Source organism: Saimiri boliviensis, chromosome 13 (genome assembly GCF_048565385.1).
Source record: "Saimiri boliviensis isolate mSaiBol1 chromosome 13, mSaiBol1.pri, whole genome shotgun sequence".
NCBI lineage: Eukaryota > Metazoa > Chordata > Mammalia > Primates > Cebidae > Saimiri > Saimiri boliviensis.
The window spans coordinates 93,693,404-93,706,335 of NC_133461.1; positions in this window are offsets into that span (position 1 = coordinate 93,693,404).

Genomic DNA, 12,932 nt, shown 5'->3' on the forward strand with positions numbered 1-12,932 from the left:
CTTTAATACCCCACTGACAGCATTACTATTTAAGTCCAGAATCTCTTTGTTGGTTTTCAGCATTAGAGAGTGTAAGAATTAAAGAAAGAGGAAAGAAACATGAAAGGTGGCTCAACAGTCAAGGACAGGTTTATTTTAGAAAACAAACCTGAAAAGGGCCTTCTGGCCAAGTTAGGTCAGAGCCACATGTTCTTATTAAGGACTAAGAGTTTTTAAGGATTCAGGGCAGGAGAGTTTACCATAGGCTTAGACTGATTCTGTGTCTCTATGTTGTGCTTATCTAGGAGGGAGAGTTGTGTGTCTGTTCTCATACATCTTCCTGCAGCTGCAGCCATATCCCTCCGAATTTGCTTTTAGCTTCCCTATGCCAAGCATCTTTACAGACCACAGTAGAATAAAATTAGAAATCAATAACAAGAGGAACTCTTAGAAACACAAATACATAGAAACTAAACAACTTGCTGCTGAATGAGTTTTGAGTAAACATCAAAATGAAAGCACCTGAAAGAAAAGGAATGCGCTTATTAAGGCCCACTGTTTTACTGGGGCCTGTTGTATGAGGGTGAAGTTTGGCAGTTACCCAAGAGACTTTCCCTCCACCTCCCTCTGTGCCCGAGCTGTCTTATCTGTGTTTTATTGTCTGCTCTTTTTGGCTGCTTGCAGTTAGAAGGGAAATTATTTCCTTGAAATGCATGAGACTAGAAGGGGAGCTGGAACTTAAAGCGGTGGCATTTGTCTGAGATGATAGGGCTCCTGCTCTGTCAGAGAGATCATCAAGGCTAACAAAGAAATTCTGGACTTAAATGGGACACTTGACTAAGTGGACCTAATAGACATCTACAGACTACTCCAACAGACAACCACATCATATACATTCTTCTTATGTGTGCATGAAAAATTCTATAAAATTGACCATATGCTCTGACACAAAGAAAGTCTCAATAAATTTTAAAAAAATTAAAACGATACCAAGCATCTTTACAGACCACAGTGGAATAAAATGAGAAATCAATAACAAGAGGAACTCTTAGAAACACGAATACATAGAAACTGAACAACTTGCTGCTGAATGAATTTTGAGTAAACATCAAAATTAAAGCAGAAATAAAAAAATAATTTGAAACAAATGAAAACAGAGACACAACATACAAAAACCTCTGGGATACAGCAAAGGTAGTGTTAAGAGGAAAGCTTGTAGTGCTAAATTCTTACACTGGAAAGATAGAATGATCTGAAATTAAAGCCTGATATTTCCACTAATGGAACTAAAATAAAATAAAATATACTTAATCCAAAGCTAGCAGAAGAAAAAGAAATAACTAAAATCAGAGTAGAAAAAAATGCAATTGTGATTTAAAAAAATATGCAGAGGATCAACCAAATGGAAACTTGATTCTTTGAAAGGGTAAAAAAGATTGATAGACAGCTCGATAAACAAAGGAACAAAGAGAGAATATCTAAATAAACATAATCAGAAGTTACAAAGGTGACATTACAATTGATACCACAGAAATACAAAAGATCCTCAGAGACTGCTAAGAATATCTGTATGCATACAAACTAGAAAACCTAGAAGAAATGGACGAATTCCTGGAAACACACAGGATTGAATCAGAAGGAATTTCCAAACCTGGACAGACCAATAATGAGTTATAAAATTGAATCAGTAATTTAAAAACTGTCAAACAAAAAAGGCATGGACCAGACAGATTCACAGCCAAATTCTACCAGATGTACAAAAGAGAACTGATAGCAATTCCACTGAACTATTCCAAAAACTCAAGGAGGAGTTTTTCCCTCATTCTATGAAATCTGCATGATCTGGTACTAAAATCTGCCAAGGATACAACAAACAAACTACAGGTCCATATCCCTGATGAATACAGGTGCAAAAATCCTCAAAAAATAGTAGCAAACTGAATCCTATGGCATATCAAAATTATAAATCACCGTGATCAAGTGAGATTTATTACTGGATGCAAGGATGGTTTACCATACACAAATAAATAAATGTGATTCACTACATACTCAGAATTGAAAACAAAAAAACATGATTATCGCAGTAGAATGCAGAAAAATCATTAGATAAAATCCAACATGTCTTCATGATAAAAAGCCTCAAGAAACTACACATTGAAGGAACACACCTAAAAATCCTAAGGGCCATCTGTGACAAACCCATGGCTAGCATAATACTGAAAGGGGAAAAATTGGAAGCATTTCACCTAAGAACTAGAACAAGACAAAGATGTCCACTCTCACCACTCTTATTCAACATAGTATCAGAAGTGCTAGCCAGAGAGTGATCGGGTAATAGAAGGAAATAAAAGGCATCCAAATAGGAAAATAGGAAGTCAAATTATCACTGTACACCTAGAAAACACTAAAGATTCCTCCAAAAGAATCAGACCTGCTAAATGATGCCAAGAAAGCTTCAGGATACAAAATCAGTACACAAAAATCAGTAGCATCTCTATATACCAATAATGTTAAAGCTGGGGACCAATTCAAGACTGCAATCTCATTTACAATAGCCACACAAAAATAAAATACTTAGAAATACATCTAACCAAGAAAGTAAATGATCTCCACAACAACTACAAAAAACTGCTGAAAGTAATCATAGATGAAACAAACAAATGGCAAAATATTCCATGTTCATGGATTGGAAGAATCAATATCATTAAAATTGATGGCCATACTGCCCAAAGCAATCCTCAGATTCAGTGTAACACCTATTAAATTGCCAATGTCATTTTTTCACAGAATTAAAAAAACAACTATTCTAAAATTCATGTGAAACTGAAAGAGAACCCAAATATCCAAAGCAATCCAAACTAAAGAAAACAAATCCAGAGGCATAGCATTACCTAACTTCAAACGATTATATAAGGCTATTCTAACACAAATAGCATGGTATTGATTAAAACACACACAAACAAACAAACACGCATGCACACACACACACACACACACACACACACACAGAGAGAGAGAGAGAGAGACACAGATCAATGAAACAGAACAGAGAACCCAAAAATAAAGCTGCACACTGACAACAACAGATCTTCAACAACCTCAACAAAAATAAGCAATGGGGAAAGATTCAATTAGTAGTGCTGGGAAAACTGGCTAGCCATATGCAAAAGAATTAAAGTAGACCCCTACCTTTCACCATATGCAAAAATTAACTCAAGAAGGTTTAAAGACTTAACTATAAACCTCAAACTATAAAAATCCTAGAGGAAAATCTAGAAAAAACTCTCCTGAACATTGGCTCAGGTGAAGAATTTATGACAAAGACCTCAAAGGCAAATGCAACCAAAACAAAAATTGGCAAGTGTGACTTAATCAAACCAAAGAGCTTCTGCATGGCAAAAGAAATGATCAACATTGTTAATAGACAACCTACAGAATGGGAGAACATATTTGCAAACTGTGCATCTGACAAAGAACTAATATCCAGATTCTATAAGGAACCTAAATCAACAAGCAAAAACCAAATAACCTCATTAAAAAGTGGTTATAGACATTTATCAAAAGAATACATATGTATGTTTGTTGGCATACAAGTGGCCAAAAAACATGAAAAAATGCTCAACATAAATCACCAGAAATATGACAATTAAAACCCCAATAAGATACCATCTGACATACTTTGGATATTTGTCCCTGCCCAAATCTTATGTTAAAATGTAATTCTTAATGCTGGAGGTGGGGACTGGTGGGGGTGTCTGAGTAGCAGGGGAAGATTCTTCACAGATTCATGTTTTCTTACCATAGTGAGTTCTCATAAGATCCGATGGTTTAAAAGTGTGTGGCATCCCCCTGTCTTCTTCCTAATTTTTCCATGTGACATGCTTGCTTCCACTTTGTCTTCCCTCATGAGTTAAAAGCTTCTGAGGGCTCCCAGAATCTGAGCACGTGCTCGCACCATGATTCCCGTCCAGCCTGCAGAACCATGAACCAATTAAACCTCTTTTCTTTGTAAGTAAACCAGTCTCAGGTTTTTTTTTTTTTTAATAACAATGCAAAACAGCCCAACATACCATCTCACACCAGTTTGAATGGCAATTATTAGGAAGCCAAACAATAACAGATGTTGGAGAAGCTGAAGCTAAAATGTAATGCTTATACAATATTGGAGAGGATGTAAATTAGTTCAACCTGTAAAAAGCAGTTTGGAGATTTACCAAAGAACTAAAATTAGAACTACCATTTGGCCCAGCAATCCCATTACTAAGTATCAACCCAAGGGAAAAGAAATCATTCTACCAAAAAGACACATGCAATCGTGTGTTCATCACAGCACTATTCATAATAGCAAAGTCATGGACTCAACCTAGGTGACCATCAAAGATGGATTGAATAAAGAAAATGGAGTACCTATACACCATGGAATACTATGCAGCCATAAAAAAGAATGAAATTATGTCCTTTGTAGCAACATAGACACAGGTGAAGGTCATTATCCTAGGCAAATTAATGCAGCAATAGACAACCAATCACGCACGTTCTCACTTATAAATGAGAGCTAAGCATTGAGTACACACTGGCATAAATATGTAAACAGTAGACACTGGGGATTCCGAAAGAGGACAGAGAAGAAAGGGGACGAGGGCTGAAAAACTACCTATCAGGTACGGTATTTACTATTTGAGTGATGGATGCAGTAGAAGCCTGAACTCCAGCATTATGCAATATAACTATGTAACAAACATGACTTGTACTCTCTGAATTTAAAATTAAACCAATTTAATTTTTACAAAGGAAACAGAACAATAGAAAAAAAATGATTGGTTAACATTAGACTACTTCAGGTTACTTTTAGAGCAGAGGAGACTTTCTTATGATGATGGAATCTCCTGTTTCCAGGAGAAAAAAAATTGTCTGTTTTGAGATCTATCTGCTTGCTAAAGTTTCTGGCTGATTATGTAGTATTTACTATGTGTGATTCCATGCTGGTTTGGTCCAGTCTGTTCAGGCCTGGTACATGAGCTCTAAGTCGATGGCCTTCCATCATTTTGTTTAACACAAGTAAGACCCTTAAACTACCTGCTATTGCCAGAGCCTTGCTGGACCTAATTAAAGACTCCTTTCTGACCAATGAAGAATTGAACTTGTTTTAACCAAGATGCAACCTTATGTAATTATTTGTCTCCAGGCAGTTGGAAACTGTCAATGTTAATTCATAGGGCTACCACCAAACTCCCCTTCCTAGCAATAAAAACCTCTGACTTTTTCTCTCCAGGGAGCTACTTGGTAAATTCTTCACTCACGTGAGTTCCCTTGTCTGGCAAGTAAATAAGCTCAGTGCCTGCTTGCTTTTTCAATCTTTGGATTTTGTCTTCCTTTCATAGAAAATAAAGAAATGCTGTATTGTATTTTTGCACACTGGAGTCTGGGAATTGGGATTCGTTCAGTTCATTGCACAGCTCATCAGGCCATGAGGTACCTGCTGCAAAAATGACCAGATGCCAATCTGAAACCTGAATACCAGTGTGTATGAAATGCCTATTGATGAAGGAACTGCTTGCATTCCTAAAGCAAACTCTTTGTTGTTGCTTTTTTTTTCTTCCCCATTCCCACCTTCTCTTGAAATGCTGAGATTTCATTACTCCCTTGGGTTAGCTTTATTCTTTGCACTGAGAAAAACCCCATATGAACCTTTTAGCTTTGCAAATGTGAGGCAAAGCTATCTTCCAGAAAGTACATGTGGAGCAGCAGTTCCCAAAGCACAACAGCTTTGGGATGACAATGGGAACGTGGGAGACCCTCAGAGGAGCCTCTCTCAGGAGAGGAGCAAAAATCAAAAGCTGATGGATTATTTTCATAAAAATGTGGGCATTCACAGTAGCTGCAGGGCCTAACTGACCATGTGAGGCCCTGTATTAAAGAAGCAATGCTCTCTGCTCTCAAGAGATTTGATCTGACAACATAGAACTAGTGGCTATTTTAAATAATAGTTTTCCACTGTATTTTCTAACTGGTTGTGTTACTTTGCTAGGGCAAAATACCACAGACTGCAGGGCTTAAACAACAGAAATTTATTTTCTCACAGCTCTGGAGGATGGAAGTCTAAGATCAAGGTGTTGGCAGGTTTGATTTCTCCTGAGGCCTCTCTCCTTGGCTTACAGATGGCCACCTTCTCACTGTGCCTTCACAGGGCACCTCTCAGTCTGTGTATTGTCTGTGTCCCAGCCTCCTCTTCTTATAAGAACACAAGTCATATTGGATTAGAGTCCACCCACACGTATTACCTCATTTTACCTTAATTATCTCTTTAAAGGCCTCATCTCCAAATGCAGTCACACTCTGAGGTAGCACAGGTTAGGACTTCAACATATAAATTTGGGAAGGGCCACAATTAAATCCATAACAATCTGCCCTCTGGCCCCTGAAATTCACGTTTTTCTGTATGCAAAATGCATTCACCCCATCTTAACAGCACCAAGAGTAGCTAAGACTTTCCAGCATCAACTTGAAGTCCCAAATCTCACCTAAATATCATCTAAATTAGGTATGGGTGAGACTGGAGATATGATTCATCACACGGCAAAATTCCCCTTCAGCTGTAAACCTGTAAAACCAGACAAGTTATCTGCTTCCAAAATACAATGGTGCGATGGGCATAGAATAAACATCTCCATTCCAAAAGGGAAAAATCAGAAAGAAAAAAAGGGGTCCCAACTAGGTCTAAAACCAAGGCAAATTTTATTAGATGTTAAAACTCAAGGAAAATCCTCCTTGGCCCCAGTCTCAATCCTCCAGACCCACAAGGCTGGCATTGCCAGCTTCTGGGCCCACCAGAGTGATGGCCTCAGCCTCTCAACCTGGAGGCAGCAACCTGGCCCATTAAAACCAAGGAGGTAACCTTTCTACTAGAACCAAGGAGAAGACAACTGTGTCCCCCGGCCTCTGCCCTCTGGGCTCATGGTAGCAGTGGTAGTTCTACTAATCTCTGAATCACCTGCAGGGTTATTCTTCCCCTTCTTGAAAAATAATGCATGTTTGTAGCCAGGTAGCTCTATTGGCCTGTCCTGTAGGAAGCCCAGAAGTTGGACAGAGTTATTTCATTTCATTCTGCCTTTGTCCCCTTCAGTTCAAGCTGACAGCATTTCTGCTGAGATTACTGACCGGATCCATGAGTCACACTCATAATTTCTATATCAAAGCCTGGTCCAGCCACACACTCGGTGTTCTCTCCAGAATACCCTTTCTCATCTTTTTCAGAAGGACAAGCTGACATAAAAAGAAGGAAATCATGACCTTTGCAGCAACACGGATGAAGCGAGAGGCCATTATCCTGAGCGAGTTAATGCAGAAACCGAAAATCAAATAACCACGTTCTCACTTATGAGTGGGTGCTAAACACTGAGCACACATGGGCACAAATATGGAAAGAACAGACACTGGGGATTCCAAAATCGGAGAGGGAGAGAAGAGGAAAAAGGTTGAAAAACTACCTGTTAGGTACTACATTTACTATTTGGGTTACAGGATCCATAGAAGCCTGAACCTCAGCATCACACAATGTAATCTATACAGCAAATCTTCACAAGCACCCCCAAAACAAAAATTTAAAAAATATATACAACACATTTTTTTTTTAGACAAAGTCTCGCTCTGTCACCCAAGTTGGAGTGTAGTGGCACAATCTGGGCTCACTGCACCCTCTGCCTCCTGAGTTCAAGCGATTCTCCTGTCTCAGCCTCCTGAGCAGCTGGGAATACAGGCTTGAGCCACCACACCCAGCTAATTTCTGTATTTGTAGCAGAGGTGGGCATGGTTTTGCCATGCTGGCTAGGCTGGTCTCGAACTCCTGACCTCAGCTGATCCATCTGCCTTGGCATCCTCCCAAACTGTTGGGATTACAGGCGTGAGACACCTGGCCTGGCCAATAAATATTTTTAAACATGAAAAACACTACTGACAGACTGAGAACTCTAAATCTTCAAGCTCTGGTTCTTTTTTACCTGACCATTTTTTCCCCCTCAATTTATCTCTCTCCTTTCTCATTTTACTAGAAGCACAAGGAAAAACTAGGCCTCCACTTTCCTCTTCAGCACTCTGTTTGAAATCTCTTTAGCTAAATATCCAGGTTCATTACTCACAAGTTCTTCCTTCCACAAAATACTAGCATACAGTAGTTCAGCCAAGTCTTCTGCCACATAATAGCAAGGCTCACCTTTACTTCAGTGTTTGAGGCCTTGCCAGAAGAACCTTTAATGTTCTTCTTTTTTTTTTTTTTTTTTGAGACAGAGTCTCGCCCCGTCACCCAGGCTGGAGTGTGCCGTGGTGTCATCTCAGCTCTTGGCAACCTCAGCCTCCCAGTTTCAAATGATTCCCGTTTCAGCCTCCCGAGTAGCTGGGATTACAGGTGTCCACCACCACATCTGGATACTTTTTGTATTTTTGGTAAAGATGGGATTTCACCATATTAGCCAGGCTGGTCCTGAACTCCTGAGCAAAAATGATCTGCTTGCCTTGGCCTCCCAAAGTGCTGGGATTACAGGCTAAGCCATGGCACTCAACCTAGTGTCCATATTCTACCAACAGTCTCTTCAAGGTAATGTAGACTTTTTCTAATGTGCATGTCAAAAATCTTCCAAATTCTACCTGGACTCAATTCCAAAATCAACCACTTACACATTTTTAGATACTGGGAGTTAGGAAATCAAGGTATGAATTTAGAGTTGACATAATTCGGCCCATAAGAATGGTTATTGCTGAATTATTTTAAAGGCTTGATTTTTTTAAAAATTAAATTTAATTTAGTTATTTTACTAAACTCAGGTATCATTTCTAATGGTCTTTCAGTGAATTATAGGTACTCTAACTATATGACTGTATCTGTAGTATATATTCATACTTTTATTCCTCTGTTTCAATAATAATAATAATATATTCTGAGCACTGTTCTAACTGCTTTACATATATTAACCTATTTAACTCTCACAAAAAAAAAACCCTATGAGAGAAGATACAGTTTCCCTTTCCTGAAAAAAATTAAAAAAAAAAATCTATGAGGCCAGGCATGGTGGTTCATACCTGCAATTCCAGAAGTTTGGGAGTCCAAGGCAGGAGGATTGCTTGAGACAAGAAGTTTGAGACGAGCCTGGGCAACAGAGTGAGACCCTATCTCTACAAAAATAAAATTAGTTGGCCATGATGGCATGTGCCTGCGGTCCCCGCTTCTTGGAAGACTGAAGTGGGAGAACCGCTTCAGCCTCGAAGGTTGAGGCTGCAGTGAGCCATGATGGCACCACTGTACTCCAGCCAGGGTGGCACAGTGAGACCCACTCTCAAAAACAAAACAAAACAAAACAAAACTGTGAGGTAAATATCACTATTATCCTTACCTGATACAGGTGAGGAAACTGAGGCACTGAGGGGTGAATTACCTTGCCCAAGCTCACAGTGAACAAAGGTAGAACTGGGATTCTAATGGAGTCATTTTGGTGTATACACAATATACTCTTTCCTACCTTTTATTTCCATTTTTGCCTTTTCACATTAGCACCGATGTAGATTATTTCCCAATTGGAATAATGAAAATAGTGTGGAGTTTGTGAAGAATTATAAGAAGGGCTGTGTGTATTGGCTCCTGCCTGTAATCCTAGCACTTTAGGAGGCTGAGGCAGATGGATCACCTGAAGTTAGGTGTTCGAGACTAGCCTGGCCAACGTGGTGAAACCCCATCTCTACTAAAAATACAAAAAGTAGCCAGGCATATTGGCAGGTACCTGTAAACACAGCTACTTGGAAGGCTGAGGCAGGAGAATCACTTGAATCTGGGAGGCGGAGGTTGCAGTAAGCTGAGATGCCACTGCACTCCAGCCTGGGTGACAGAGAGAGACTCTGTCTCTTCCCCCTCACCATTACCCTGCAAAAAAAAAAAAAAAAGAATTATAAGAAAGATGAAATGGATTTAGAGAATTTTTTTTTCTTTCATGAGTTATTAAACAGTAATGCCTTACACCTCTGATTCAGGAATTTGTAGAAATATTAATTTGAGCCTTACATGTAAAATCATAAAAATAGGAAATTATTTCATAAAATATATATTCAGATTAATTCAAATAAACATATATTCTCACTGACACAAATTCCTTAACCTGGAAAGAGGGGCAACAGTTGAAAACATTCTGAAGTTGGAGTATACACCGGAGACTGAGATAACAGTACAGACCTGTGGGAACCTGCTACGAAGGCAGGATTCTCAGAATACAGAGAAAGGAGGTCATCACGGGGTAAAGTAGAGATGTGGGGAGACCCACACATTGTGACAATAACCCAAGCCTTACTTCACAACTACCTTCCCCCAAAAATGCTGAAAGAAGCCACTTCAGGATCAAGCCTCTCCATGGACAACTTGCATTTCTGAATGTCCCCATTCTCCTCCCTCCTGTCGGTGATGAACTGTGCAGGTGTGACTCTGCTACAGCAAGAACAAGTGCTTGAGATTGCAGGCAGAGCCACTGTGCCCAGCCACATTTCATGTCTTATTTTACCCATTCCTGGGAAGCAAGGTGGAACATTTAACAATAGGCATCCCTGAAAGCTTTGGGGCTGGGGGCAATGTGATCAGATCCAGGAAGAGGCGTCTGGCTGCAGGAAGATACTGGAGTGTCTTTTCACGTTAGCGCCAGTGTAGATTCTTTCCCAGCTGGAATAATGAAAATAGGGTGGAGTTTGTGAAGAATTATAAGAAGGGCCAGGCATGCTCACCTCTCCACTCCCGTATCTATATTGGTACTACTGGTGCCAAGTAGAGGGTCCCCAAATCTTTATCCTCTTTCTTCTCTTCTCTCCTCATCAGAGTGGTGAAAGGAAAAGAGCAAAGAAGAATCAAAGAGTCTTCAGGTGACAAGCCACGTGAAGCCATGATTACAAGCACAGCCACTGAAGCCATACTGTCTGTGCTCAAAGCCTAGGTCCCTAGTCCAAGTTGAGTGTGATTGGACAAGTCATTTCTGTGCCTCTGTTTTATCAACGGTAAAATAGTAATAAAATAAAATATACATCTCGAAGGTTTTAGTGTGTCTGTGTGGTGGGGATGTGAGTGTGTGTTTATGGAGTATGGCATTTTGAGGATTCATTAGCCCTAGTGCCAACCCAAACATCAGGATGCTGGTGTATTTCTCATTTAAACAGCATCTTTTCTGAGTCGTCCTTAGGGGTTCACTTGAAGGAACACTAGCTCTTTCAGTCCACTCAAGGATTACTAAATGGTTCTCTATCTTCCTGGCATCAAAGATAAGAGACTCTCAAAAGTATCATCTTGGGTGATCTCTCTGTTGATTAGGATTCCTCTAAATCTGAATTACCTAAAATATGACTAACTAGGGTGAAAGAGTCATTGCATGTCTGGAACAGTAAGTGTTCTAGACATGTGAACACTAGTGTTCTAACTGTGAACACTAAGTCAAATGAGGTTTCATTCCTCAGGCATTTAGCTGACCCTTAGGCAAGCTTATTAGAAAAAGTTCCTCCATTCCCCAGCATATTTTGCAGTGATCTAGACAATACTGCTGGTTGTCAAAGTAGGTAAACAGGGAGTCTTTGTAGAGGCCCTCAATTTTGGAGGGGTCCTGCTGCTCAGATACTTCAGAAGCATCCACAGAGAAGTAGAGAGAGTGAGAAAGAGAGAAAACACCTTACCATGAATTTGTTTGGGCGCCCAGGTATATGACTTCGCTCAGAAACTAAGGAGGCTGCATCTTAGCCACACTAAGAATCCAACTGACTTAAAGAGCTTCTCTTCTTTAGGGCAGAAGGAGAAACTAACCTCAAAAACTGCCCTAAATAAACTGTGAATCTGGCAAATCTGGACTCCTGCAGCTATATCCCCTCTGTCATCGATTTAGCTTCGTCCTTCATGGAGACCCATGAAGCAGCCCCAGTGAGTCAGAAAAGAAAATTTCAATTTGCACTAGCTCTTAGGGACATAATGTTGAACCCAGGAGAATGTGCAGACTCCTGTAATTGGGACATGTTTTCTGAAAAGGAATAGGTTGCTGATAATAGTATTTCCAGCCCTTTACTACGTTCTGCAGAAGATCTTTTGAGTGGGCTATCTTTATACCTCAAATTGCACCATCCTGTGATCCCTAAATTGTATTAAAAAAAAAAAAAAGACTTACAACCAAGGATGTCTACTTGTACAAGAACTTTGACACCTGTCTGATTTTTTATATAGTTGAAATAATAGAATTCTCCCAGGCTTGTTTGTACCTTGGGAAGACATGAATGTTGTAAAAGAAATCGGAATGTACTTATTTCTTATCAAAAAGTTTTATGTGATGTATAAATGGAGTTCAGATCAATTTAATGAAGGCAGATTAATCCTCAAGGCTCTCCCATTTTTTACCTGATATTGGCTTTCCCAGAGGATACATCTGTCCCCTTACCAGAGCCAAAATTCTCTGAATTTATCCTGAGATTGTTTCAGGGAAGCCATTTAGGCCCTGCCTCATCCATCTAGTAAACCAGGGGGCTAAGTCAGAGTACTGATAATGTTCCATGCTTCGTTAGGAACCACAATGAACCAACAAACTCATTTAGCTACAATAATAGTCATCAGTGCTTACTATAGACACTGTTCAAAGGACTTACATGTATTAAGTCATTCAATCCTCACAATACACTATGAAGTAGGTGTTATAAAATGAATGTATTCCCTGAAACTTATATGCCATAACCCTAAGCTCAGTGTGGCTATATTTGGAGATGGAGGTCTCTAAGGAAATAAATAAGGTAAGAGAGCATAAGGGTGGGGCCCTGATCCTTTAGGATTAGTGTATTAGTGCATTCTCACATTACTATAAAAAAATGCCTGAGACTGGGTAATTTTTAAGAGGTTTAATTAGCTCACAGTTTCACAGGCTGTTCAGGAAGCCTGGATGGGAGGCCTCAGGGAGCTTTTACTC